The sequence below is a fragment of the Callithrix jacchus genome, chromosome 6 (genome assembly GCF_049354715.1).
Source record: "Callithrix jacchus isolate 240 chromosome 6, calJac240_pri, whole genome shotgun sequence".
Taxonomy (NCBI): domain Eukaryota; kingdom Metazoa; phylum Chordata; class Mammalia; order Primates; family Cebidae; genus Callithrix; species Callithrix jacchus.
The window spans coordinates 110,909,094-110,936,686 of NC_133507.1; positions in this window are offsets into that span (position 1 = coordinate 110,909,094).

Here is a 27,593-nt window from a genome sequence, read left to right on the forward strand (position 1 = left end):
TGAACAGGTTACATAGGAAAGGATCAATATTCATGGGTCCAGGACCAGGTCAAAAGACACAGGAAGGAGGGTGAAATTCACCTATGTAAAAATAAATACAATTTTAATTATTTTTAAAAGGAATAACAGCATAGGTGATAAATGAGATTAAAAATAGTATTAACATTTTCATAGGAATGAGATGATCCTCACAAAAGCCTCACTGGGTTCTGGCTTCTGTTGAAGGAGAATAAGGACTGGAGTACTGAGGGTCTTCTAATCCACACAGTGAGCCATGGCTCTAGCTCCTTTAGAGAACCTCCAAAGATTCTGAGTTGAGGTGGACATGTGGTGCTCATCTTATTGTCCAATTTGCTCCTTTCCTTTTCTTACCAGGTCTAGAATTTTTATTTCATTTCCTTTTACTCTCAATATTATTTCCCAAACTCTTCTTTGCTGTTTTTTTTTTCTGGTATGGCAGATAAACTAAAACAGATGTTTTCAAGAAAACTTTCAGGATTTTCTCCCACTTCCCCGTTACATTTGCTGGCAAGCCTGGCTCATATTGAAAGGTATAAAGGGACTAAACAGCTACTATTTACTGAAGGTTTACCAGGGCCAAGGTACTATTTTCTTATTAATAGTAAAATAACTCGAAAAGCTATCACTATTTAACTTTTAGAATAGAAAGCTGAGACTCAAAGAGGTCAAGTGACTCCTCAGGTCACAGCTAGAAAGTGGGAAGCAACTATCTATTGTCATTACATTGCTTCCTCCAGAAGCTTCTAAACCACATAGAAGTCTTTTCCAGCAGCTCAGATGTAGAAATGTCAACCACATCAGCTAGGAGTTTTTCTTCTATAAAATACTAAAATTATGCAGTTTTTGAAATAGAAAAGCACCATAAATTAATCATTGTCCATATGACTGTTAAAGGAATATCTACCGGTCTTTCACAGGCAGGCATACACATGTTGTTTGGTAAAACTTCCCGGAATACAATGGAATAAACATAGCATGGGGGATGTGTTACATGGCTTCAGGTGTTATGACTAAGCACAGTAGGTGTGTAGACTCAGGAATTTTAACTACTTAAAAGATGTCATAATTTTGAAAACTTCCCTGATTCTCATATTTACCGAAAGTTTAAAGTATAACTTATAAATTCAAAATAAAGCACATAATATGTAGTTTCTCACTCATGGATATGGGCATGACTTCAATTGCTACCTATCAGAAACCCCCATTTGGCAATACTCAGATTTCCAAAGTCAGTATCTCATAAAAGTTCTGAACACTCTGTTGAGTTTAACACACAGACACACACACACACAATTTTTATATAGACAAGGAAATTACTGGGCCTGAAATATGCTTACTCTTGTGCCATATAACTAACAATTTCCACAGTGCCCATTTAACATGATAAATAACTCTCAGATCATGCCCATTTTGCCAAAAGTTCACTGTTACTTTATCAAAATATGGGTAAGACAGAAAAGTACATGATTTGGTTCCAGGTTATGTAGTTGATTGTGCTCTTTTAAAAATGGGTTTTTTAGGCATTGTCAATCCCCAAGTCATCAAATTTATGATTCTTAGCTTGTGTGAGCTTCCTCTTCCAGCCTTCCTGCATGATCCCTCCCCATTGTGGAATAAAAAACCTCCATGATGTTCAGGCCATTCATGTCAATGATTTGAAAATAAGTTTTCATTCCTACTTCAACATTCTCACCTTGGCTTTTTCTTCTGCTCGAGAAGTTAATTTATCATTTTAAATACATCATGAGTAAATGAGTGACTGAATGAATGAGACCCTTATTCAAGTACTGCCTATCTCCTCTCTGCACACCTAAACAGTCTCTGCTTTTCAACTTCTAAGGCCATGGCTTAATAACATATTCCTGAAACACATGTTCATTGATATCCATTATAAACAAAGCTCTGTGGAAAGTCAAAAAAATTAACAATACCTTTATCTTTAAAGATATTACAATCCAATAGTTAAAATTCTATCTTCAGATATTTTCAATGTAATCAATCTTTAGAAAAGATATTTGGAAGTTACAAGAAGGGCTTAGAACTATTTTGTCTACGTTAGTATTTAACTGCACATCTTGCAACTGGTATTTAACTCCTCTCCCCTTGAGAGCACAAATCAGATAATGGTTTACTCTGCACTCCTGTGCCTACACACAATAAAGTAAAGAGTAACTATGCTATAAGCATTAACCAAGGAAAGGCACTGATTAAATTAGAAACAGAGTGGCATGCCTGGAGACTTGAGTTTTAAAGAAATGGAAATAAGGAATGAGAGGCAGAGCAAGATGGCTGAATAGAAGCCTCCATCAATTGTCCCCACTATGGAAACATCAAATTTAACAACTATGTACACAGCAAAGCCACCTTCTTATGAACCAAAAATCAGGAGAGCAATCCTAGTACCTGGTTTTAACTTTGTATCACTGTAAAGTTAAAACCAGGTAGCACTGAAAGGGGTAGGAAAGACAGTCTTGAATCACCAACACCACCCCTCGGCCGTGACCACACATTGTGGAGAGAAAATCTATGCACTCAAGATGGCGAAATTTTCCATTGAACTCAGTGCTTCCCTGTCATAGCAGAAAGCAAAACCTGGCAGAATTCAGTCAATGCCCCCGCATGGAGATAGCATTTAGACCAGCCCTAACCAGAAGGGAATCACCCTTCCCAGTGGTCAGAACTTGTGTTCTGACAAGCCTCAACACTGTGAGCTGAAGTGCTCTGGGGTCCTAAATCATCTTGAAAGGTAATCTAGGCCACAAGGGCTGTAATTCCTAGGCAAGTCCTTGTGTTATACTGGGCTCACAGCATATGGACTTGAAAGGTATGTGACCTAGGGAGAAAACAGATAGCATTACTGTGTTTGGGGTGTTCCTAATGCAGATACTGAATAGATCACAATTACCAAGTCCCTTTGAATACTTGGAAAGCCTTTCCGTGAAGAATAGGAACAAACAATCTCAGAATGTGAAGACTACAATAAATACCTAATTCTTAAGTGCCAGACACAAAATAACATTTAGAAACATCAAAACAGTCCAGGAAAACATGATCTCAGCAACTGAGCTAAGTAAGGCATGAGGGACCAGTCCTGGAGAAACAGCAATATATGACCTTTCAAACAGATAATCCAAAATCGCTGTTTTGAAGAAACTCAAAGAAATACAAAATAACATGGAGAAGAAATTCAGGATTCTATCAGACAAATTCAGCAAAGACATTGAGATAATGAAAAATAATCAAGCAGAAATTCTACTGTTGAAAAATGCAAAAGACATACTGAAGAACGCATCATTTATATATTTTTTGAGAGTGAGTCTCACTCTGTCACCCAGGCTGCAGTGCAAAGGCATAATCTCAGCTCACTGCAATCTCTGCCTTTGGGTTCAAGCAGTTCTTCTGCGTCAGCCACCTGAGTAGCTGGGATTACAGGCATGCACCACAATGCCTGGTTAACTTTTGTATTTTTAGTAGAGATGGGGGCTTCACCATGTTGGCTAAGCTAGTCTTGAACTCCTTATCTCACATGATATAGACAAGAGCCATGGTGCTCAGCTCATCAGAGTCTTTTAATAGTAGAACTAATCAAGCAGAAGAATTAGTAAGCATGAATACGGCCTATTTAAAAATATAGTCATAGGAGATGAAACAAGAATAGAAAAGTATAAAGCATGCCTATAAGATATAGAAAATAGCTGCAAAAGGGCAAAATCTAAGAGTATGGGCCTTAAAGAGGAGGTAAAGACAGTGATGGGGGAGAATGTTTATTTGCAGGGATAATAACAAAGAACTTCTCAAACCTAGATATGTACATCAATATTCAATTGCAAGAAGGTTATAGAACACCAAGCAGATTTAATTTTTAAAAGATTACTTCAAGACATTTAATAATCAAAATCCCAAATATTAAGGAAAATGAAAAGTTGCTATAAACAGCAAGAGAAAAGAAACAAATAACATATAATGGAGCTCCAATAGGTCTGGCAGAAGACTTTTCAGTAGAAATTTTTCAAGTTAGGAAAAAGTTGCATTATATATTTGATAAAAGTGCTTTTATCCTAGAATAGTATATCCAGTAAAAGTGTCCTTCAAATATGAAGGAAGAATAAAGACTTCTCTAGAGAAACCAAAGCTGAGTGATTTCATCAACATCAGCCAAGTTCTGCAAGAAATTTTAAAGAAAGTGCATCAGTCAGAAAGAAAAGGATGGCAATGAACAATAAAAATGTTAAATGAAGGTGTTAAACTTACTAGTAACAGTAAATACACAGAAAAACAGATAATATTATAAGACAATAACTATGGCATGTATATTTATATTCCTTTTATCCTCAGTGAAAAGACTAAATGGTGAAACAATAAAAAATAATAACTATAACAACTTTTCAAGACACAGACAGTACAAGATATAAACAAAATACAGTATGATAAAAGATGGTAGGACAAAGTGTAGGTTTGTATTAGTTGTCTTTTTGCTTGTTTGTGCAATCAATGTGAAGTTGGCCTCAGTTTAAAATAAAGGGTTCTAAGATGTTATTTCCAAGCCTCATAGTAAACTCAAATGAAAATTATAAACAAAGACAAAAGTGTAAAAAGCAAAACTTTAAATTATACCACCAAACAAATAATATTCACAGAAAAGGAAAATAGGAAGAAAGAAAAGAAGAAAGAGACCACAAAACAACCAGAAAACAAATAACAAGACAAAAGGACTAAGTCTTTACTTATCAGTAATAACATTGAATAAAAAATGGACTAAACTCTCCATTATAAATACAGAGTGGATGAATAAATTAAAAAATAAATAAATAAATAAATAAATAAGACAAGACCTAATAATCTGTTGCCTAGAAAAAACATACTTCACCTATAAAGGGTAAAATAAATAGAAAATAAAGGTATGAAGAAACACAATTCATGAAAATGCAAACCTAAAATGAGTAAGAGTAGCTATGTTTATATCAAAAAATAGATGGCACGAAAAAAACTATGAATTGAGAGAAAGTAATTATAAAATGATAACAGGGCCAATACAGCAATATAATATAGGAATTATAACTATACATGTACCCAAACATGGAACATCAAGATATATTAAGAAAACATTACTACAGCAAAAGAGATAGACAAAATACAATAATAGCTGGAGACTAGAACATTCACTTTTAGCATTTATCTTTCAGACAAAAATTAAACAAAGAAAGTTAGACTTAATCAGCATTACAGACAAATGGACTTAATCTACATTTACAAAAAATTGTATCTAACAGATACAGAACATACATTCTTCTCCTTAGCACATGGATCATTCTCAAGGACAGATCATATGTTAGGGCCCCAATCAAATCTTAAAACATTCAAAAAAAATTGAAATTATATCAGGCATATTCTCTGACTCCAAGGAAATAAAACTAGAAACCAATAACAATAGAAATTTAGGAACCTAAATCAACACATGAAATTAAAAATTATGCTTATGAATGATCAGTGGATCAATGAAAAAATGAATAAGCAAATTAATATTTTTTGAAACAAATGATAATGGATACACAACATAGCAAAGCTTACTGGATACAGTGAAAGCAATATTAAGAGAAAAGCTTATGGGATACAGTGAAAGCAATATTAAGCTGTAAGAATCTATGTTAAAAAAAACTTTAGAAAGCAGACTGGCTCTCCTTTCTCCTCAGCCCGCAGACAGCCTATTGTGGACCTTGTGATCCTGCAAGTTAATACCTAATAAACTATTCTTTATATATGTATATATCTATTCCATTAGTTCTGTCTCTCTAGAGAACCCTGGCTAATACAATAAGCTTCCACACAGCGAAGGAAGCAATCAACAAGGTGAAAAGACAACCCACACAATTGAAGAAAATATTTGCAAGCTATCCATGTGACAAGGTATTAATAGCCAGAACATAAAAGGAGCTCAAACAACTCTATAGCAGAAAATCTAGTATCTGATTTTAAGATGGGGAAAATTTCTGAAGACATACAAATAGTAAGCAGGTATATGAAAAAGTACTCAGCATCATTGATCATCATAGAAAATGCAAATCTAAACAACGATGAGATATTGTCTCATCCCAGTTGAAATGGCTTTTATCTGAAAGACAGGCAGTAACAAATGTGAAGAAAAGGGTACCCTCGTACACTGTGGAATGTAAATTAGTACAACTATATGGGAAACAGTTTGGAGGTTTCTCAAAGATCTAGACTAGAACCATTATATATCCAGCAATCTCACTTCTATGCATATACACAAAAGAAATAAAGTGTATCAAAGAGACATCTAAACTCCTATGTTTATTGCAGCCCAATCCACAATAACTGAGATTTTGGAGCAACCTAAGTGCCCATCAATAGATGAATGGGATAGAGAAAATGTGGTACATATACACAACAGAGTAGTACTCAGCAATAAAAAAGTGTGACATCCTGTCATTTGCAACAACATGATTTGATTGAACTGGAGAGCATTATGCTAAGTGAAATGAACTTAGTTCAGAATGACAAATTTTGCATGTTCTCACTTACTTGTGGGAGCCAAAAATGAAAACAATTGAACTCATTGAGATAGAGGGTAGAAGGATGGTTACCAGACGTTGGAAGAGTACTGGAAGATGTGGGAGGGAAGTGAGAATGGTTAATGGATACAGCCAAAAAAACAGAAACTGTGAATAAGACTTAGTATTTAATAGCTCAACAGGGTGGCTATAGTCAATAATAATTTAATTGTACATTTAAAAATAGCTAAAAATGTATAATGGAATTGTGTGCACCACAAAGGATAAATGCTAGAAGTGATGGATACCCCATTTACTCTGAGGTTATTATTATGCATTGCATGCCTTATTAAAATATCTCATATACCTCATAAACATATACATCAAAAATATGTACCCACAAAATTTAAAAATAAAAAAGGAAATATGGGATGTGCTTCTGAAATTTTGGGAAATGCCTCATGCTTTGTCTGATGGAAAAAGCCTCAAAAATCATCTGTTTTGGTGCAATGAACCTTTGCAAAAGGCGTAGAGGTTTGAAAATGCTTTGCATGCTTTAGGGACACTCTGGAGCATTGTTGTGGCTTGCCTGAAATAGACTATTTCTTGTAATGCTCTATATTTTTATTACTAAGATATTTCATTGGTGTTTCTACCTTAGTACCTTCTGAAACAAAAGTATCAGCTCCCTTCCAAAACATATTAACACATTGCCATCCATCTAATTATTCATCTAGCCAGTACTGGATGGCATTCCTTGGCTCAGGGTTACAAAACTTCAGCTCGATTTGGGTTGACCCTTGCCTTTTAGTTCCAAATTTAATCAGCTACGTAAACCTATTATTCTACCTCCAAAATAATGATACCATGCTACTTCTTCAGTTTTATTAGAATTACCCTGTAGATGTATAACAATCTCCTTGATATTTATAATTAATTTTAGAAGAAGGAGTTGCATGGGTGAATGAATTAATGCATAAATTCGTTGCTGGTTTCAAACATCTCTAGCAGGGGATAAGCATAGGAGGAAGAGGTTAGCATCTCGCTCACCTTAGTGTTACACATATTATTTAATAAATATGGTCACTTGTGTTTTGCTTTTCTACTTTGATTAGCTGAGAATGGCCATCTGCTAGTTTGATTTGTTTGGCCCTGCCAAATCTCAGCTTGATATTTGATCTCCACTACCAGAGGAGATCAAATGAGACCTACTGAGAGATATTTGAGTCATGAAGGTGGATCCTTCATGAGTTGCTTGGTAATATCTTCATGATAATGAGTGAATTCTTGCTTTATTCGTTCCTACAAAAGCTGGTTAAAAGCCTAGCACCTCCTCTCTTGCTTCCTCTCTTGCTGTGTGGTCTGCACACTCCACTTCCTCTTTACCTTCCACCATAAGTGGCAGCAGCCAGAGTCCCTCACCAGAAGCAGATGCTGGCACCATGCTTTATGCACAGCCTTCAGAACCCTCAGCCAAATAGATCTCTTTTCTTTATAAATTACCAGATGTTCCTTTATAGCAACACAAATGTACTAAGATACCAACCTAAGTACATTATGAAAGTACATCAATTTGAACATATATCAGTGCTCTTTAAACGTCCTTGAACAAACAGGTGTGGAATATATATTTAATATGATAGCATTCTGAAAGAAACAGAAACAAATTGTATCCCATAAAAGTATGGCTTTAAGTGGTCATTTGTTTGCTGAAATTGTTATTACAATTGAAACAAAAATCAGCAATCTGCCTGAATTCTTTTAATAAACAAAAGGTATTTAACAAAACTATAAATTATATTGCCATGGCAAAAAAATAGGATCATCTGTGCTGAAATGATCCAGCTGTTTTGGGCTGCGTCATTTTGAAATATTTTGTTTCTATTTCTCTCCACATATATTTGTATTTGTTTAAATAGAGTTTTTTGTGTTGCTGATTGAAAGAACATATTCCAATTTTTTCAACCCTGTTATTATGCAGCTTCTGTGTTGGGTTCCATTTGGTTGTCAAGCTAGGCAAGACTTTTTTTGTTAAGCTGTCTTTGTGCTGGCAGGCTTAGAGAGGATAACATGGATTTCATCAGCTCTGACAAAATGCTATGCATTTCACATCCCAGACCTCGTCAAGTCCTACTGTATAGCACACCTTAATTTCCTATAGATGTGTGCATTACATTTTCTGACTTGTGTTTTCCCAAAGTACTTGCATCTCTGTTTTTTTTTTAACACAATGCATATTGCTGGCTTTAACACTGACATATTTTTTTTCAAAATGCAGATGTACTTTGGAGATGATTAATTCATTCTGCCTGTCAAGGAAGAGAGAACATGATCAGGAAAGACTGCAAAGGAAATTATTTGGACTTATCTGATTTAGAGCAGTTTATGCATAAATGAATAGAGTATTGGTGAGAATGGACAGGAAATATAGGTGTACTTGGAAGGAGGGATGTTAAGCCAAATGTCGAGCGGGAATCAGAGCTAGAAGGGAAGGCGACAGAGAAGCAAGAGTCAGAATAGATACAAAACATGAAAAATGGTGAAATAAAAGTGATCGTACATATAATACACCTCTCTCCTGAGAATTACAAAATCTCAGGAAAGAATTCTAAATGTGGAACTTCAAACATAATATTGTGTTTATTGACTTTTAGTGGATACTTCATTTTGAGAAGTTGAGATGAGGCTGTAGAGGTAAAAATAGAGTGACCTTGGACTTTTTGTGCTAGGTTGATATGAAAAGAAATGGGGCTATTTAAAGAAACTTAGAGTCAAATTAGGGTCTTTAAAACACTTTTCTTACTCTTTCCAAAAACAAAGCCACCTCAGAGGCATTCTGTACTTTTTGGTGGGCTTCTAGCACCTACTTAATGTTTCTTATTATGGGGAATTTCAGCAAGTATATTTATCAAATGACACTGAGATATCATGAATACGTTTCAATAACACTTAATATTTTATCTCTTTATTTTAAATCTTCCTCTTCAGAAATTATCCATCTTAATTTTCTTAAAAAATAATTTATTAAAGTGGTCTTACCAAGAATATTAGAAAAATAATTAATGTTTGGTCTACAATTGTGAAAGCCATGAATGAGTTTACCAGCCGGAGTACAGGAAATAAAATATTATCTCCCCTCTGCTAAGTAAACATTTCCCCCACTTTATTTTATTGATGCCACAAGTTACATCTTTATATATGTGTGCTTATTAACATAGATTTATAATTACTTTGCTTTTATTCTTTAAAATTCCACAAAGAGTAGAAAATCAAAATTAAAAGATTGGTTTTCATATTTGTTCATATATTTAATTTGTATTGTTCCAAGTTGCTGCCTAGTATCATTTTATTTCAACTTGAAGGAGTTCCATTATTATTCCTTCTAGAGTAGACCTAGTGGTAATAAACTCCCTCAGCTTTTGTTTACATGAAAATGTCTTAATTTATTTCTTATCTTTGAAAGAATATTTTACAGGATATAATACTCTTGGTGAACAGTTTTTGTCTTCATTTCTGTTTCTTTCACCACTTTAAGTATGTCATTTCGCTGCTTGCCAGCCTGCAAGGTTTCTTGTGGCGAAATCCATTAATAACCTTACTGCGGAAGTCTGAGATGTGATGAGTCACTTTTCTCTTGCTTTTTTCAAGTTTCTCTCTTTGTTTTTAACTTTTGACAGTTTGATCATAATGTGTCTTGGTGTGAGTCTCCTTGAATTTATTCTATAAGTAGTTTGTTGAACTTATATCTATGTCTTTCCTCCAATTTGGAATATTTTTAGCTCTTATTTCTTTAGGTAAACTACCTACCCCTTTCTCTCTTCTCCTTCTGTAACATATATAATGTATATATTGACCTAATTGATGGTTTTTCATGTGTCCCTTGGGCTCTGCTTGCTTTTCTACATTTATTTTTCTCTACAGATTCAGTAACTTCAAATTATTTGTCTTCAAGTTTGCTAATTTTTTAATTATACCTATTTAAATCTGTTGAACTTCTCTAACATTTCAATTTAGTTACTGTATTTTGTAGGTACAAAATTGCTGTTGGGTTATTTTTAAATAATCTGTATTTTTTATGTTCATATTTTGTCATAATTATCCAGTTTTTTTTTTAGTTTTTTATGTTTCTTTTTAGCCGTTTTAGTATATTTAGGACAGTTGTTTTAATTCTTTAATTTTTTTTTTTTTGTCTAGTAAATCTGAATTCTATATTTCTTCAGGGTGAGTTTCTGGAGAGTTATTTCTTTCTTTAAATGAACTTGTTTTCCTATTTATTTGTGTGCTTTGTGATCTTTTGTAAAAACTTGGGCATTTATACCACTCCCAGTCTTTGTAGATTGACACCATGAAAGAAACAACCTTCACTAATTGACTCAGCATGAAAGCTTAAGTTCTTTTAGGTCTTTCTGGGCATGCATATTTTCTGATCATATGTGTAGGCTGTTTACTCAATTTGCCCACACACATGGCTGTTTTTAAATGTCTAACTTTCCCCGGAATCTAACCTCTGCTTCTCTCAAGGCCTTGGATTTTCTATGTAGTCGTCTGTTTGTAATCCCTTGCTGTCAGACATCCCCATAAATCTCTAATTCCTTTGCCCTCTTTGCATGCTACAGCACCAGCCACTGCTTTCTGTGACTTTCAGCATGATATCCAAACTATGCCTCCATTCTTGCATTAATTCCAAATCAGGTGAGATTGAAATCAGTTCTTTGGGTGGCCCCCATACAAGCCAAAAATTGCAAGTTAATTTTACTCATTCTCTTCCATCATGAAGGAGGAACTGGCAACTAGGCAGCTTCCTTCTGACTGCATGAAGCTACTATATTGCATTGCAAAAAGAATGTGGTAGGGTAAACAAAGACACCACACAATTTCCCACTGTTTTGAAGGAGGAAAAGAGAGAGAGTGTGTGTGTGTGTGTGTGTGTGCTCTCTTTCTTTATTAGTTTCTCACTTAGTTGCTATAGAGCCTTGCCTGGTTTCTAGAGTTCCCTACAAAGCTATTCTAGTCTGTTATTGTCTCCTTGACATTTAAAAAAATTATCAAATTAATTTTTTGAATTTGTTGAAAAAGAAATAAAGGGTACAATAAGATAATATGATATATATTAGAATTGAGAAGCATGTTGGAAACCATAACTCACAATTTCAAATGTACCTTTGTAAAACCTAAAATATCCTTAAAAATTTGTATATTTAAATATTGTTTTTAAAGATTTAAAAAATCTTGTTTTTACTACATAATGTGAAATTCTGGTCCCGTTGTTAACATGGTTTATTTTCAGTTGTCTGGTATTTTTACTGTTATTACTCCATGATAGCTTCTTTATGTAGGAACAAGGACCTAGAACTTCCTATATACCATATTGCTAATGTCATTCTCTTAGTACAGATTAGTTTTGCAAGGATATGTGATCTTGGGAAATGAAAGACCATTCTTTCATAAATAGGAAAACAAGTTCATTTAAAGAAAGAAATAATTCTCCAGAAACTCACCCTGAAGAAATTAGAGAAAGGTAGATTAAACTGGTTTCCATTTTTGTTGAGAGCAGGAAAATTAAAGTATCATTAGCCAGACTATCAATATTGAAGTAAAATTAAAAATGCTAATTTTCTTGGATTGAGAAAAGGTGGAAAAATTAGAACCTCCTATTTTTAACAAACTTCAAAAAGAATGATGGAGTACATTTCTCTGTACTGCTTATGTAGAATGTGAGTATAAATCATTGCAGCCATGAAAATACTTACCACAAAAGAGCTTAGACAATTTAATAGAAATGGCTTGAATCTTAATGGAAAGTAAAATTAATGTTAGTATTTGTGATAGTATGTGATGAGTTTATACTCATGAAAACAACTTTCCTGTGAAACATTTTGCCATAGAGAAAATAAGCCTTTGACTCATCTATTCATTAATCTATTGATTCATTCAATTAATATTTACTGAGGTCTTGCTGTGAGGTAGACCCTGTGCATAAATGTGGAAATTAATGGTATTTATTCTGTCCTTGAGTATCTTCTTACTACATGTTGAAGTGATAGAGATATTTCAATTAACCACATAGTCACATGGAAAATTATAACTGTGGTATGTAAAATAGAGAAGAATACATTAAGTTGAGAAAGCCTAAAATAGGAAGATCTTCTCTAAACAGATCAAAGAAAGGACCTGAGAAAGCAATATTTGAGATGCAATCTAAAGAAAAATATATAATTGATGTAGTAAGGGACAGGCAGACAATTTTGGGAGATGGGAATACTACAGTAAAATATTATTAGATAGAAAACAAAACAGCACATTGAAAGATTATCGAAGTATAGGGTAATGGGAGGACATATGACAGGCGGTTGGAGGATGCTCTAAGTAAGTTCAGATTGTTCAGGTTGTTGTGTGATACTTTAAGAATTATAAATATGTCATTTATCTCAAGGCACTCCTCAGGGTTCCTGAGGAGGAAGATTCATATGAAGCTAAAAATGTACCAATTATAAAGAAGTTGCCAGTTATTAATATAGGAGCACTGGAAGAATATTAAAACATAAGAGCATTGGAAGAATTGGGATGAATGGGTTTTACTGTTTCCCATTTGGGGAACAGGAGCTGAGCTAATATATTCATCAAATTTTGGTTTCTTTGTGAGCAGCTAAGAAAACTGCATTGTTTCAGTACATTAGAATCTACCAGTTGCCACTTCTAGCCAACAGAATGTGCATAGACAAGCCCTTTCTATTTCTATTACATATAAGGTCCTTTGGGGTCTTCCACTCTAATTTTTTTCCTCTCACTCACAAGTTTGAAAGCCTAGCTCTCCAAAATAGCTGAGTCAGTCACATTTTGGAAGGAGATTGAATTCCTAGGACACCACATGGGGAATAGCTACTCAATCTTTACCCAACTTTACCTGGACCGTGAATAGACATTTACAATGTAAAATGACAGATATGCATAGGCACACAGGTTACCACACCACAGCCATAGAAAGCATTTGAGAGATTCTTGTCCTATGTGGATAGAATGTACAACTAAATGGGGAAGTTAAGACAGAATTAATCTTTGGGATTTGTCAGTAATTTTCTGATGAGGAAATATAAAGTGAGAAGACAGGTAGATATGTTTAATACTGTTGAAGACTATTAAAGAGCAAGTGAGTTATAGTCTAAAAGGAAGGTCTGTGTTAGATTAAAAGGCAAAAGGGAGATGACCTTTGAAAAGCTATTATTAACCAGTTATTTGGACAAAAGCATATTGAACAACATTGACGAATGAAAGGTGATAAACTGGAGGCAGCATAAATAATGTTCAAATTATTTTGACTTGGAAAAAGAAGGAGGAGTATATTCTGTGAGATAGGATGATAACTAAGTATATTTCAATTTTAAATATTTAAAGTAAATATAAATCATATAGAAGGGATAGTCAATATTTAAGGGTCCTGAAAAGATAGAAAGTTAGGAGATGCAAAGGTATTGTGAAGAGACTGATTTTGGATAGGAGGAAGGGCAACTCCACTATTGTAACCAAGTAGAAAGAGCAAAGCAAGCAAAAATGTGAATCTATTCATAACTGGTTAGCAGAAAATAGAAGATGTACCTTCTCTCTTCTCTGTGATATAGTAGGTACAAACATTACTTGCCGAGAGGGAGTAAGGAGAGAAATGTGATTGAGGAGACTGAAGAGGCAGAGAAATGATTAATTGACTGGAGAGGCAAAACATATATTCAGAGGAAATAAAAATATTTACATAAACTCACCTAAAATTTTTCTCTTAAGAACTTATTCTAGGGAAATAATAAATACATACAAAATTTCATCCACAATTGTGTTTTTATTATAGTGTTACATACAATTGCATAATATTGCATAAATAATGAAAAAGGGGAGAGTGATTCAATAAATCACAATACATTTGAAGTATAGGTAATTACATATTTATTAAAATGTATAAGAATATTTTAGAAACTAGGAAAATGTGCTTTTATTATCAAATGAAAGTATTGAAATTGTGTACTGGTGTGTGTATGTGTTCCCATGAAGAACATAAGACTGAAATGTAATTGCTAAAGTTTTAACAATGAATATATTTTAGTGGAGAGATAATGTACATGTATTTGTTTTTTACATACACTTTAATATTTCAAAATTTTACAATAAGTAGGAACTATACAAGTCATAAAAATCTATCTCATAGATTTCTTTTCTTTTAAATATCATTTTGATATAATTTCAGGCTTGTAGAAAAATAGATTAGCACAAAGAATTACCTTATACTGTTTACTCATTTTCCAAGAGCTAACAGTTTATACCATTTTCTTTTTTCTTCATATATATATATATATATCGACTTTTTCAATATGTATTATCTTCATCCCTAAACACTTTGTGTTTTCTAAAATAGAAATTTCACATAGAGTAAAATAATTTAAATCAAAACTTAATATTAATATAATACTATTATATATAGGCATTATCATAATTTTTGCTAGTTGTTCAGTGTTTTTTAATAAAAATATTGGATCTGAATTTATTTGTTGCATTTAACTGCAATGTCTTTTATTTTTATAATTTAGTAGTCCTCCTGGTCCATAATTAACAGCCCTAATTTTTTATATTTCATTTATTTGATATTTTTTAAGATTTCAGGCAAATTATTTTATAAAATGGCCTCAGTTTGAAAGTGTTCATGGTTTCCTCCTAATAAAACTATTGTTACCTGTTTTTGGCAAGGATGCTGAAGAAGTGATAGTGTGCCTCTTTTAGTACATCATATCAGGACACACATGGTATTGCCTTGATGACTGGTTTTGGCAGTGTCTGTCAGACTTCTTTGCTCTGAAGTTTCTACTTTTATTTTTTATTATGAACATCTCGTTGGAAGAGGCTTTGAGGCCTTAAAAATATCCTGTTAGTCCTTAAACTTTCACCCATTAGAATGATCTACTGATGATTCTTAAGCAATTACTACCATGATGACAGTCAAATAGTGATTTTCTAATTCCATTACTACTTATACATTTATTAATTGCCTTTCTTTTATAAGGAAGAACTTTATTATCTTATGTATTTATCTATATACATGTATAGGCATGTTAGCATTAAACTGATGAATTCTTATTTTGTTCAATGGATTATGATTCATTACTACCACTACTTATTTTCTGATAAGTTTCTCCCATACTAGACCAGTAAAAGTCAATTTAAATAAGCTCTTCTAATAAGTTCCCATCATTCTTTAAGCAATCTTTAACTTTCTGGAACAAAAAGATATTCCATATATACTTCCCAGACACAGTCTGGAATTTGCTATTTCTCAAAAAGATCACTGTTTCCCTTTAGTGAAGAATGTTAGGAAACTAAAATTTGAGTGCTACATGTGCTCATTGATACAGGGATTTTATTACCCCTAGGCCCTGTAAACTGACAGAACTAGAAAATCAATTCTCTCTCTCTCTCTCTCTCTCTCTCTCTTTCCCTTTCCATCTATTCATCTATCATCTATCTATTATCTATCTTCTAAGTCTGAGCTAATATTGATAGGTCCAACTTTGCTCCAACATCACAGAATTTATTTTTTTCACCATACCTGTTTTTATATTCGTAACTCCCTTCTCTGACAGAGAGCTTTATTTCCTTCCTACCTTGGGTATGGGGCAGGGGAAAACAGAGGCAGGGATTCTGGCCAAGTGACTGTCAAGGGTCTGAACTCCAGCCACTTGCTGCTCACTCCCCTGGTATCTCACCTTCTTTGTTTTGTACTTTTTGGGAATTTCTTGAGCAGGAGAAACATGGCTCTCATTATTGTAAATTGTATGTTTTTTCATATGAACTTCATGTTCATCTTACAATTCGATGACATGGTGGAGAATTTCAAGATGGGGTGGGAGAGGCAGTTCTTGGAATTAGCCTGGCACATGAAGAAAAAGTTATTTATTTACTAAGCATGTTGTTTAGGAAAGGACAAGGTCAGGCATTGTTAGCACAATTATCACATGTTCAGTTTAAGTTATCTGGATTGAATGGAGTGGTTGGACCAAGGTATACCTAATTAATTGTATTTGCCAATTTAATCTCCTCTACTGGATTGATAATTGTATAAGTACTTCTCAAGGTTTTCAGTTTAAAGAAGTTCCTCCCTTCCTGCCATATGTATATATACATATACATATATACATATATACACACGTATATATATATATATATATACGTGTGTATATATGTATATATGTATACGTGTGTATATATATGTATATATATATATGTATACACACACACACACACACACACACACTAATGGTATCATTTTTCATCTTCATGGCTCAAATTTCTATCTTACAATTCCCACATTTATATCCCTAATTCAGACTTTCTTTCTTAGTTCCATCGTTTCAAAATTCTACTCAATGCATCTATCTGGAATTTTCACATAGGTAATCAAAGTCTCAATGCTGAAACTTCATGATCTTTATCCCTAACCTTATGTTCTCTAGCTATCTGTGTTCTATCCGCCATAGTCACACAAGCCAACAAAGAGATTAGATGCTTTCACTCATCTATTGCTTATTCTCACATCCCATCAATGAATGTTTACTGCTGATTTCACTGTTTAATATGTTTTAATTCTATCCATTTCTTCCTGATTTTACTGTTTAATATGTTTTAATTCTATCCCTTTTTTTTCCATCTCCAATGTAACATGCTAGCCTAGAATAAGATTATTTTTCTCTTGCCCTACAGAAATATTCTCTTGTCTGATCTTGTGACATCAACATTTTAGTTCACATTTACCTATAAACAAGTGTTTGTCTCTGAAATATAAATGTGTTTAAAATCATCAATAACATAAGTGTCTATGGGCACCCTTAAAGTCTTAATATTCATCAGTGAGATCATATAAAATTTTGCCTCTATCTTATTTAGGTAAAACCTGGTGTCAACAACAATCACCACCATCTCCTTTCTGTGATTCAGCAGCAATAGCTTCTGATGAGTTCCTTCAAGGGACTCACCTGCCCTGGGACCTCATCACATATTGTTCTGTCTTAATCCAGTTAATCTAGATTTACATTTCAGAGCTCTGTTCAAATACTACTTTTATGGCATTTGTCCCTAATTCTCAATTACATATTAGCATCTGCTCATTATACCCTCACCTTTTCCACTGCACTTACCAAATTGTAATCAGATAACTGTAAAATAAGTGCCATGTTTGAATCCATCAAAAGAAAAATTCTATGAGGAACAGGACCAAATTGTCTTACTTGCTTTTTTAATTCAAGCATCTACTGAAGTACTTGACATATTACCTAATTGTCCAATATTAGTTGGTTGTTAAAGTAAGCCTTTATGGGTTGGGCACATTTAGATAAATACAGAGAAAGGTTTCCAAGCAGGAACTGAAGCATAAGAAAAACTGTTATGATAGAAAAAAATGAACATTTGTCTTCTTGTCAAAAGAATATAGTTTCGTCTGGAAAATGAACCAAAGACAAAGTCAGAGGAAAGTTTTCCTTAGAGCCACTATGGACTTTTCCTGTAGGATTCATTTTAAAAGATACATGGGATTTGGCAATGGGATTCCGCATAAATATTGCTGTGAATTTTCCTTTCCTATGCTATCTTGCTTGGCACCAACTGTCCATTTTCCAGCCACACATTCACAATGCAAAACCTTTTTTCTTCCAAGTTACAGAGTAAGCTCTATCACCCATTCTGTGATCTTCATTTTCAGAAAAATTAGACAAACTCAGGTTTCTATTCAATGACTTACTTTTAAATGTAATTTATGCCAAATTAGATTACACTTTTGTGAGGTTCCCTTTGTCTTGTTTGCTTGATTTAATTTGTGAGTTAGGCAACCTTGAAGAAAATGTCGACATCGATATTGAGGTTTTTCTCCTTTTTTCTCGTATGCATTCTCACAAGCACCTGTGCTCACCTTTAACACAGCCCTCGTCACAGTGACTGTCATACTTGATTTGCTTGTCCATACCTCCCTTGACTGTGCTGCCTTTAAGAATAGACTTTATTCCTCTGTTCTTCTTATCTAGTGTCTGACATGGCATCTCGCTCATACTAGATGTTCAGGAAATGCTCATAGGAAGGATAGACAATTGAATGAATAATTCTTGTATAGCAAATAATTCTGACTGATTTTATCAAGGGCATAACTGGAGCTGTGTGACACACAGACAGAAAATATAAAAGCCCATGATAAGATATATCAAACAATAGATTATAAAGCTTTAGCTTCTCATTCATATTGCATAATTGGAGGTTACATGATATTACAGTACATTAAAGGGAACATAAAATTGTGCTATGTAGATTAAAATTCAAATGTCAGCATTGTCACCTTCTTTCTCTGTGGCTAAGCACTCAAATTTCCTGAGCCTAAGATCACTCATTTACATAACACATTAGAAATGATAATACATACCTTATGGGTTTATTTACATTGCCAAGGTCAAACATGAGTGAAGGTGGTACATCATGACATAATATGCAAAGACTAGTGTTTTAATTTAATGATTTATTTCTAATGAATATTGCCTATTCAAATAACTGATTAAATTCATTGTAAAATACACGATGAATTGAGTCCTCTTTGAAAGAGCAATTCAAGAGTAAAGAATCTCTAATGTAATTGCTGTAAATGTGAAGTGAGAATGTGTTTAGTGTCACCCTGAAAGGTCAGAGGCTTGACTCAGCAAAGCAGCAGCACCCTCACTTCATCTCCTGAAATGACAGCAATCTAAACAGTGTCCGTTTATGGGGGGGTGGGAGAAAATGGGAGGAAACTAAGAACAAACATTCTATGCACATAAAATTCTGGTTCTGAACATAACCAAAATAAAATCCACTACAAGTCACTTAAATTCTCTCTTTCATCTTTACCTATAACAGTTTCATTGAATTATGAACCATCTTCCAGGAATGCACAGAACTTAGATCAGAATTTATTCAGCATGAGCAAATTTCTGAAGCCGAAGGTGGCACATAAATCCAAAGAAGTGGTGGTCACAGCTGCAGCAGGTGTAGCACATTCTTCCAGGATAAGGTTTTGTCATTTGAATGGATGACAGAAAGTCAAGGCTCGGAACCAATTTGGGAAGTACTCTTAAATTCCTGGTGAGACTAAACAAAATGACAATCCTTTCACATCCATCCACCCATGTGGCTTCTTATACAAAACTTCATAAGAAATGTCTGCAAATAAGTAGCTCCCATTATAAAACAGTGCATATTATGAATGCAACCACTCAGAATATGTATGTGAAATATAAGATATCTCAGGATACAGTATCCAAACAATGAAAGCATGTCACATACATTCTCACTTATTCTACACTAACCCATAAGGCCGGCATTATGTAATTATTGCGTGAATGTCTAGAATTAGAAAAGTGGGGATTACAAAAGAATCTTTCGGTTCTTTTCTCCAAGCCACTGAACTTATTACAACTCAATAGCAGAAATGAGATAAAAAAGCCAATTTGCCTGACTCTAGCACTGAGGGTATGTGATGATACATAAATTGTTTTATTTTTCTATTTTCCCAAATATATTAAAAACTGTGATATTTGCAATATAAATTGAAAAAAGTCACAAGAGTTATCCACTTATTTCAAAATGCCTCTGTAACAAAGTATTTTTGGAATTTCTGTTTACAACTGCATTCAGAATCAGTAGCATGCCTGCTTAAGCAGATAAATGTTATGAAAGAATTTGATTTGAGAAATAGATGACATTTAAAAATAAGACTAGAGAAAAAGACCAGTTCCCAAAGCTGATGAAATATATTTTGTAAAATTGAAATGTGACTATAAAGTAATAACTTTTTTGTTTGTGTTTCTATTTCTGCTGTTGGCATACTGGCTCTAAAATCCTGTTAAAAGGGGAGGCTAGATGTCTGAAGATGTTTCGAATGTTTGAACAAATGCATTTTCCAAAAATAACGTTTTTGAAAGGAAAAATACTGTGAATGTGTAATTAATGACTTATTTATTTATTTATTTATGGGATGGAGTTTTACCCTTGTTGCCCAAGCTCGAGTGCAATGGCGAGATATTGGCTCACTGCAACCTCCACCTCCTCAAGCGATTCTCCTTCCGCAGCCTCCTGAGCAGCTGGGATTACAAGCATGCACCACCACGCCCGGCTAATTTTGTATTTTTAATAGAGATGGGGTTTCTCTATGTTGGTAAAGCTTGTCTCAAACTGATCCGTCACTTTCGGCCTTCCAAAATCCTGAGATTATAGGCGTGAACCACCATGCCTGGCACGACTTTTGTGTGTGTGTGTGTGTGTTTGTGTGTTTGTGGGTGTGTGTGAAGGCATCCTGGAGTCTGTACAATGACAGAGCTTGGGTTTTTATTCAAAATGTCTTCATTCAAATTCTGACTCTGCTAACTTCCACCATAAGCTCCAGTTTCATCTGTAAATGGAATAAATGTCTGCCGGAACGCTGTGGTAGGAGTTAGTGACAGTGCATGTAAATCACGGAGCACAGAGCCACACCTAAAACACCAGCAAATATTTTTCATGTTTTTAAAAGTCTCATTACAATGTTATAAAGAAAGTACATTGTCCTTGAAAGGTGACCCCATTGCAGAAACAATGAGTAAATGACTTTTAACAAAACTTGGAAGTCATTTAATATTATATTCGGCTAAGAAATACCACATTAGTCAATTGCTAAGACAAAAGTGATTTACATATATATATATATATATATATATATATATATATATATATATTTGATTTATATATTATTTTTAATTCTCCCTTTAGTCAGCTTGGGAGCATAATGGACAAAGATTGCAAAAACTGATGTGGCTAAATGATTGCTGCAGATGTTAGCAGGCATTGATACTGAATGAGTGATTTCTCCCACTTTATTTTTTTATGGTTTTAACCATGCTAGGGCCTATATCTTTTCAGATAAATGTTAGAAAAAACTTGACCATCTCATGCTACTGGGGCTCCCATCCATTCTTGCTGACAGCTGAGGCCTCCTGCTGTAGTGCAGGAGGTGTTTCCACATTTGGGCTGCCTGTTGTTGCTAGGCTAGGAAGGTGAGTCTCCAGTCTGCTGGGGACTAAGAATATTTAGTGGGCTAGGAGCTATTTTGGTAGGATCCTCCCTGCCTGTGTAGAATAGAGAACACTTCATGAGATGGTTTGTGTGTGTGTGTGTGTGTGTGTGTGTGTGTGTAGCAAAATCCTCCTCCCAATGTTCCCTGACCTTCTGTCTCTGTGTGGAAGAGTGGACTCTTAGGCCTGGTGGAGAAAGATGTGATGGCTTTTTCAGTGTGTAAGTTTGGCTTGACTACGTATCAGTTATTCAGTCAAACAATAATGTAGGTGCTGTTGTGAATGGATTATGCAGATGTAATGAAAGCCCCAATCAGTTACTTTTAAGTGATGACGATTATCCTGGATAACTGCGTAGTTCCGAGTGAATCTGCTGAAAGGTGCCAAGGCAAGACTGTGGCTTCTCTGGGAGGCAGAAGAGATTCGACCTGTGTATAGCAGCGTGCTCCTTGCCCATGGGGTTCCAGTCTTTCTCCTGAGCTTCTCTTCCTGTGTGGATGACAGCTTCAACCTATGCTGTGGCTTTGAGCTAGCCTGGGACCCTACCTTCCTGACTACCTGTCTAACTTTGCTGCTCCTCTGGTTGAACCTTGACTGATATAAACAGTGACCCTTTAATTTAGCATATCAAGCCAAAATAAATCTTAACAAAACTAAATATCTGTCGAATGGCTTCAAAAGAAATCTATCTCAATTAAATAAACGAAAAGCAATTGATAAACAGTGGATTTAATGACTACATTTCTGTCGATTTAGCTTACAAAAACCACTGAATAATCAAGCTTGTTATTTTGGTGCAAATTTAGCTCATTGTACCATCAATCTCATTGGAACTGTGATAGGCAGGCAGCCATTAGAAAACAGCAAAATTGTTCCATTGATGAATCCGTTAACACCCTGTGCCATAGTCTAGCATTGTTGCTTTTCTTTTAAATCTAAGTGTCCATTCAGTCAATGAATCACTGGCCTCCCACTGTGAATCTGTAGTTCAGTAGATTCTTCCCAGAAAACAGAAGCTACAGAATAGATTTCTGGCTTCATGGAGTTTTCCTTCTATGGAGAGAGGACTTAAAAAGTGCACAAATACAATGGCAAATTATTTTATTCCCTAAATAAAAACATTCGTTGAGTATATCTGCTCTGCAGCACAAATGCCATCCTAAATGCAGGCATATAACGAGAGAGGTAAAAATAAAATTATATCATGTGTATTCACAGTTAATTACTATTTTTAGCAGTGCAGTAATTTACTAGATCACTCATTCATTCAACAAACTACTACCTCTCCCAGAACAATATTTGCATTGCTATTGCACCGGAGGTTTTGTGTAGCATAAAGTGAAAAGGACAATTCTGGGTTTCCAATAGCACAGGAGTTTTAATTAGCAACATGATTTTCAGTGGAATCATGAAAAGTGTGTTTGCATCAGGTCTAACCAAAAAGAAAATACAGACCAATTTAATTTGGAAATTGTTTTCCAACTGCAACATTTTGTAATACTCTTCTATTTCAGCATATTTCTGCACCTTTCCCTAAACCTTCTCACCATGATCAAACAATTTACATTATACAGCATTTGACAAGAATGTTAGCAGACACAGGAGCATCAACATTGCCAATGAAATCTTTGACTTCAGCTTGGAACAAAGATCTTATATTGCTATTTTCCTTTGGGTTCTCAGTATACCCACCAGCGCCCACTCTTGAATGGTAAAAATTCTCCACATGACTCTGGGCTATATTTAATTAGCACTGTTAGACAAATGCAAAAATAACACAAATCCCCCTAACGACCTGTGGGATACAGTGGACAAAACAGCAGGAGACTATTCCTATTTGCCCTGACAGGCTCTAGAAGGGAAGAGCGCCATAAGAGCCCATGATCTTAAGAGAATGTAATTGAGGAAATGTGGGCCAGAGGACACTGGCCTTCACACATGGGCACGTACTTGAAGAGACCCATAAAATTTCCTTAAGATGAAGCCATGTAAATACTTACAAAGCACCTTTATAAGGCCAAATATTGATCTGACAGACTGAGACAATTACTGCCCTCAATAAACTGCCAAGAGAATATTGGAAATGAGACTCGAAATTCTAAAACCACGCAGATGCTATGATAGGTATGTGCTGAGTGGCAGTAGAGAGTGTGCCCATACTCACTCAGAAGAGAGGATCACAGGGCTTGCCCAGAGAAGGAGTTGTCAGATGTATGTTTTAAAGGGTGGGCAGGATTTTGTTGGGAGGACAGTTCAGTCAGAAGAAATGGCATAAATAAATTCACAGACATGGAAAGGAAAATGATATAGTTGCAGTAATTTTAAAAGTTAACAAACCATAAAAGTAGAAGTCTTTTTCCTTTAAAATCTAGGTTAACATATTTAAGATCCAACTGGTCCCTTATTGTAGTGTTTTGTCAAAACATAATTTTAGCCATGGAACTTGATCAGATTGTGTTATGAGTTATTTAACAAGTAAGCTTAATTACTAGTTAAGTCAATTTAGCAATTTATGATGCTTTTTATAAATACCTCTGCCAGTCTAATACAGATAAATAAGATAAGCAAGAATAAATAAGTATACATTTATTTTGTTCACCTGTAAGAAATTTTTTTAAAGTTTATAAAGTATCGATTAGATAGTATTTGTAACTAAACAAAGTGTAAATGTAAAATTATTGACCTTAAAATGGAATATTTATTTTTTATAAAAATATAAGGGTAATTGAGACTTAATATTTCAAAAATGTACAATACATAGTTAATAACTAAAATTAATATATATTAGTAACTAGTATATAATTATTAACAAGTAAAATTAAATAACATATAATTAATATATAATTGATATATCAGTAATATGTACAGTTAGAAAACATTGAATTACAATAACAAAAACAATGACCCAATTTTCATTGATGAAATATTGATTTGAGAGCGATAAATATAAAACTATGTCCTTAAAAAACGTATTTAAGAGATACATACTCCTATGTTGTTGACATAAAAAATTGATTGATTAACTCCTCATGAAAGCAAAATTCATATGTATCAAGAACAATTAAAAAGAGAATAACTGCTAGCACAGCAATCTTACTTCTAGGAAACTATCCTAAGGAAATAATAATTTAAAATACAAGTCAAGTGATACATAATATCTTGACAGTTTTTAAAAGTATTTGCTATGATTTAAAAGTCTAACAATAGTTATTTGGTTAACTAAATTATTGGACACTAATAGAATAAACTAAGACTATTAAATCATGTTATTGTTTTTAGCTAATTATTATTGACTATTATGTACCATAAATTGTCATAAGCATGTTATCTATGTTTTATTATTTGATCATCTCAACAATCCTAATAGGAATGTATTACTCAAGCTACCATTTTAAAATGAGAAAAATGAAATTTAATTCAAATTTTGTTTAAATCAGGTGAAAAGTACATGTGAGGCAGGGTGCGATGGCTCACGCCTATAATCCCAGCACTTTGGAAGACCAAGGCAGGTGGATCACGAGGTCAAGAGATTGAGACCATCCTGGTCAACAAAGTGAAACCCCGTCTCTACTGAAAATACAAAAATTAGCTGCGCGTGGTGGCACGTGCCTGTAATCCCAGCTACTCACTAGGCTGAGGCAGGAGAATTGCTTGAACCCAGAAGGCGGAGGTTGCGGTGAGCCGAGATAGTGCCATTGCACTCCAATCTGGGTAAAAACAGCGAAACTCCATCTCAAAAAAAAAAAAAAGAAAAGAAAAGAAAAGAAAAGGAAGGAAGGAAGGAAGGAAGGAAGGAAGGAAGGAAGGAAGGAAGGAAGGAAGGAAGGAAGGAAGGAAGGAAGGAAGGGGAAGAAAGAAAGAAAAGTACATGTGAAAGACAGAATAAAAATCATTTTCCCGGACGGGTGCGGTGGCTCATGCCTGTAATCCCAGCACTTTGGGAGGCTGAGGCGGGCAGATCACAAGGTCAAGAGATCCATCCTATTCTGGCCAACGTGGTGAAACCCCGTCTCTACTAAAAATACAAAAATTAGCTGGGCATGGTGACGCACGCCTGTAGTCCCAGCTACTCAGGAGGCTGAGGCAGGAGAATTGCTTGAACCCGGGAGGCAGAGGTTGCGGTGAGCCGAGATCGTGCCACTGTACTCCAGCCTGGGTAACAAGAGCAAAACTCCGTCTCAAAAAAAAAAAAAAAAAAAAAAATTATTTTTCCTGTTCCCATGTACTCTACTATAACAAGAACTTGTAATAGTATAGAGACAGTGTTTAGCTTTAGGAAGTAGGAAAAATGGCCATAAACCAGAATTATCATAATTCTACAGTACATATATGCATTATAGAGAAAATCTATAAGGAAATAGCCTTAAATGTTAACACATTGTTTTTGATTATAGGATTAAAAATATTTTTTCTTCCTACCTTTTCTTCTCAACATTAAAAAGGTGTTCATTTGTTTTAGTGGAAGAACACTTAAATGAATTTCTGTGAACACTGAAAATTGTACGTCTTGTACACTTTCCAGATAGGTACTTTGCTTCTTGCTGAGCCATTAGGACCAAGGGATGCATTTTCCATTTTTGACTCTATCTGAGATTTTCAAGCATTCTCCCATCCACTTACCCCAGTATTTCTTTCTTTTCTTATTGCCAATCACTACTGTAAAAACCCAGGCTCTGCCCTTGTCAAAGAAACTCATGTCTGAGCATCTTTGGGCAGTCAAGGGTCTTTTGCCTCTTCAGAGAGTGAAAAGATTAATTCGCTTTCAGAACTCTGGCTCAGAATTGGAGCTCTGGCTCAAAACAGGAGAATCTTTCCACTTGCAAGATCAAACCCTGCATTCCTCCTTCTTTTATTCTATTATGACTGAAGCTTTTCAAGGTCATGGGATTAAACACAGCTGGAGAAAAGTTGATAGTGTCACGGAATGGAAAATGTATTATGTTTTTAATTATGTGTGGAACAGGAAAGGATTGCCCTGCTGTTGCTGTGCTTGTATTTGTGTCTTTTTCCCCTTTGCAACAAGGCCATCTCCAAAAAGCAATGAAGTAGATGAAATAGAGTTTACTTGAGAAACCTGTACTAGAAATAAACATTTTTTTTTTTACCATGGAAAGGATTTATTTCATTTGCCTTCAGAATTTAAAACCTTCTAAAAGATATATATATCTCTTTTAGATATATATATATATACCTTATATTATATATATATGTGCATGTGTGTGTGTGTGTGTGTTTGGTGTGTTTATGTACATATGTGTTTATATATGGAGATATAGAAATAAAAATAATAGATGAGATACATAAAAATAGTAATAGATGAAGATACATGTGTATATATTAGGGAAACACACACACAAACCCACACTACATATATCTAAGGACCTACACATAGCTGTCTTTTAAATGAGCAGTGTATAATTCACTTGTACAATTAAATTTATGAGTCTCAGTAGAGAATGAGTAGCAGCTTGAATGGCAGGCTTCCCTGAATCTCGAAGACACCTGTGAACTTAGGTGTAATTATCTTGCTGTAGAAGGCACTTCCAGATCAGGAGTACAAAAAGAGTGTGGGTCCCACAGGGTCAGCAATGCTGACAGGCTGAGTGGTTACACGGTATTCCCAGAGAAAGCCTGTATCCAGGCTAGGACACCCAACTCTAATAAGGATGACCTTGACCTAGGTTATACTTTTACAAAAGTATAAGAGACCATGTGGACCTGTATATGGGGTAAGTGAACAGTCACTAGTGGAGCAAGACTAGAGACATCATCCTCAATGTCATGTGCAGCCTGAGACCATGGAGATCTTCCCACTGACTTTGGACTTCGCACTTGTTCAATAATCTTAGACATAGACAATATATTTGATATTGCATAGTACAGTGGTTTTCAAACCATGATTCATAGACTCTTAGGGGCTCTGTAAAGTAGGTCAGAAGCTGGAATTAGTCATGCAGGAGGTGGAAAACGC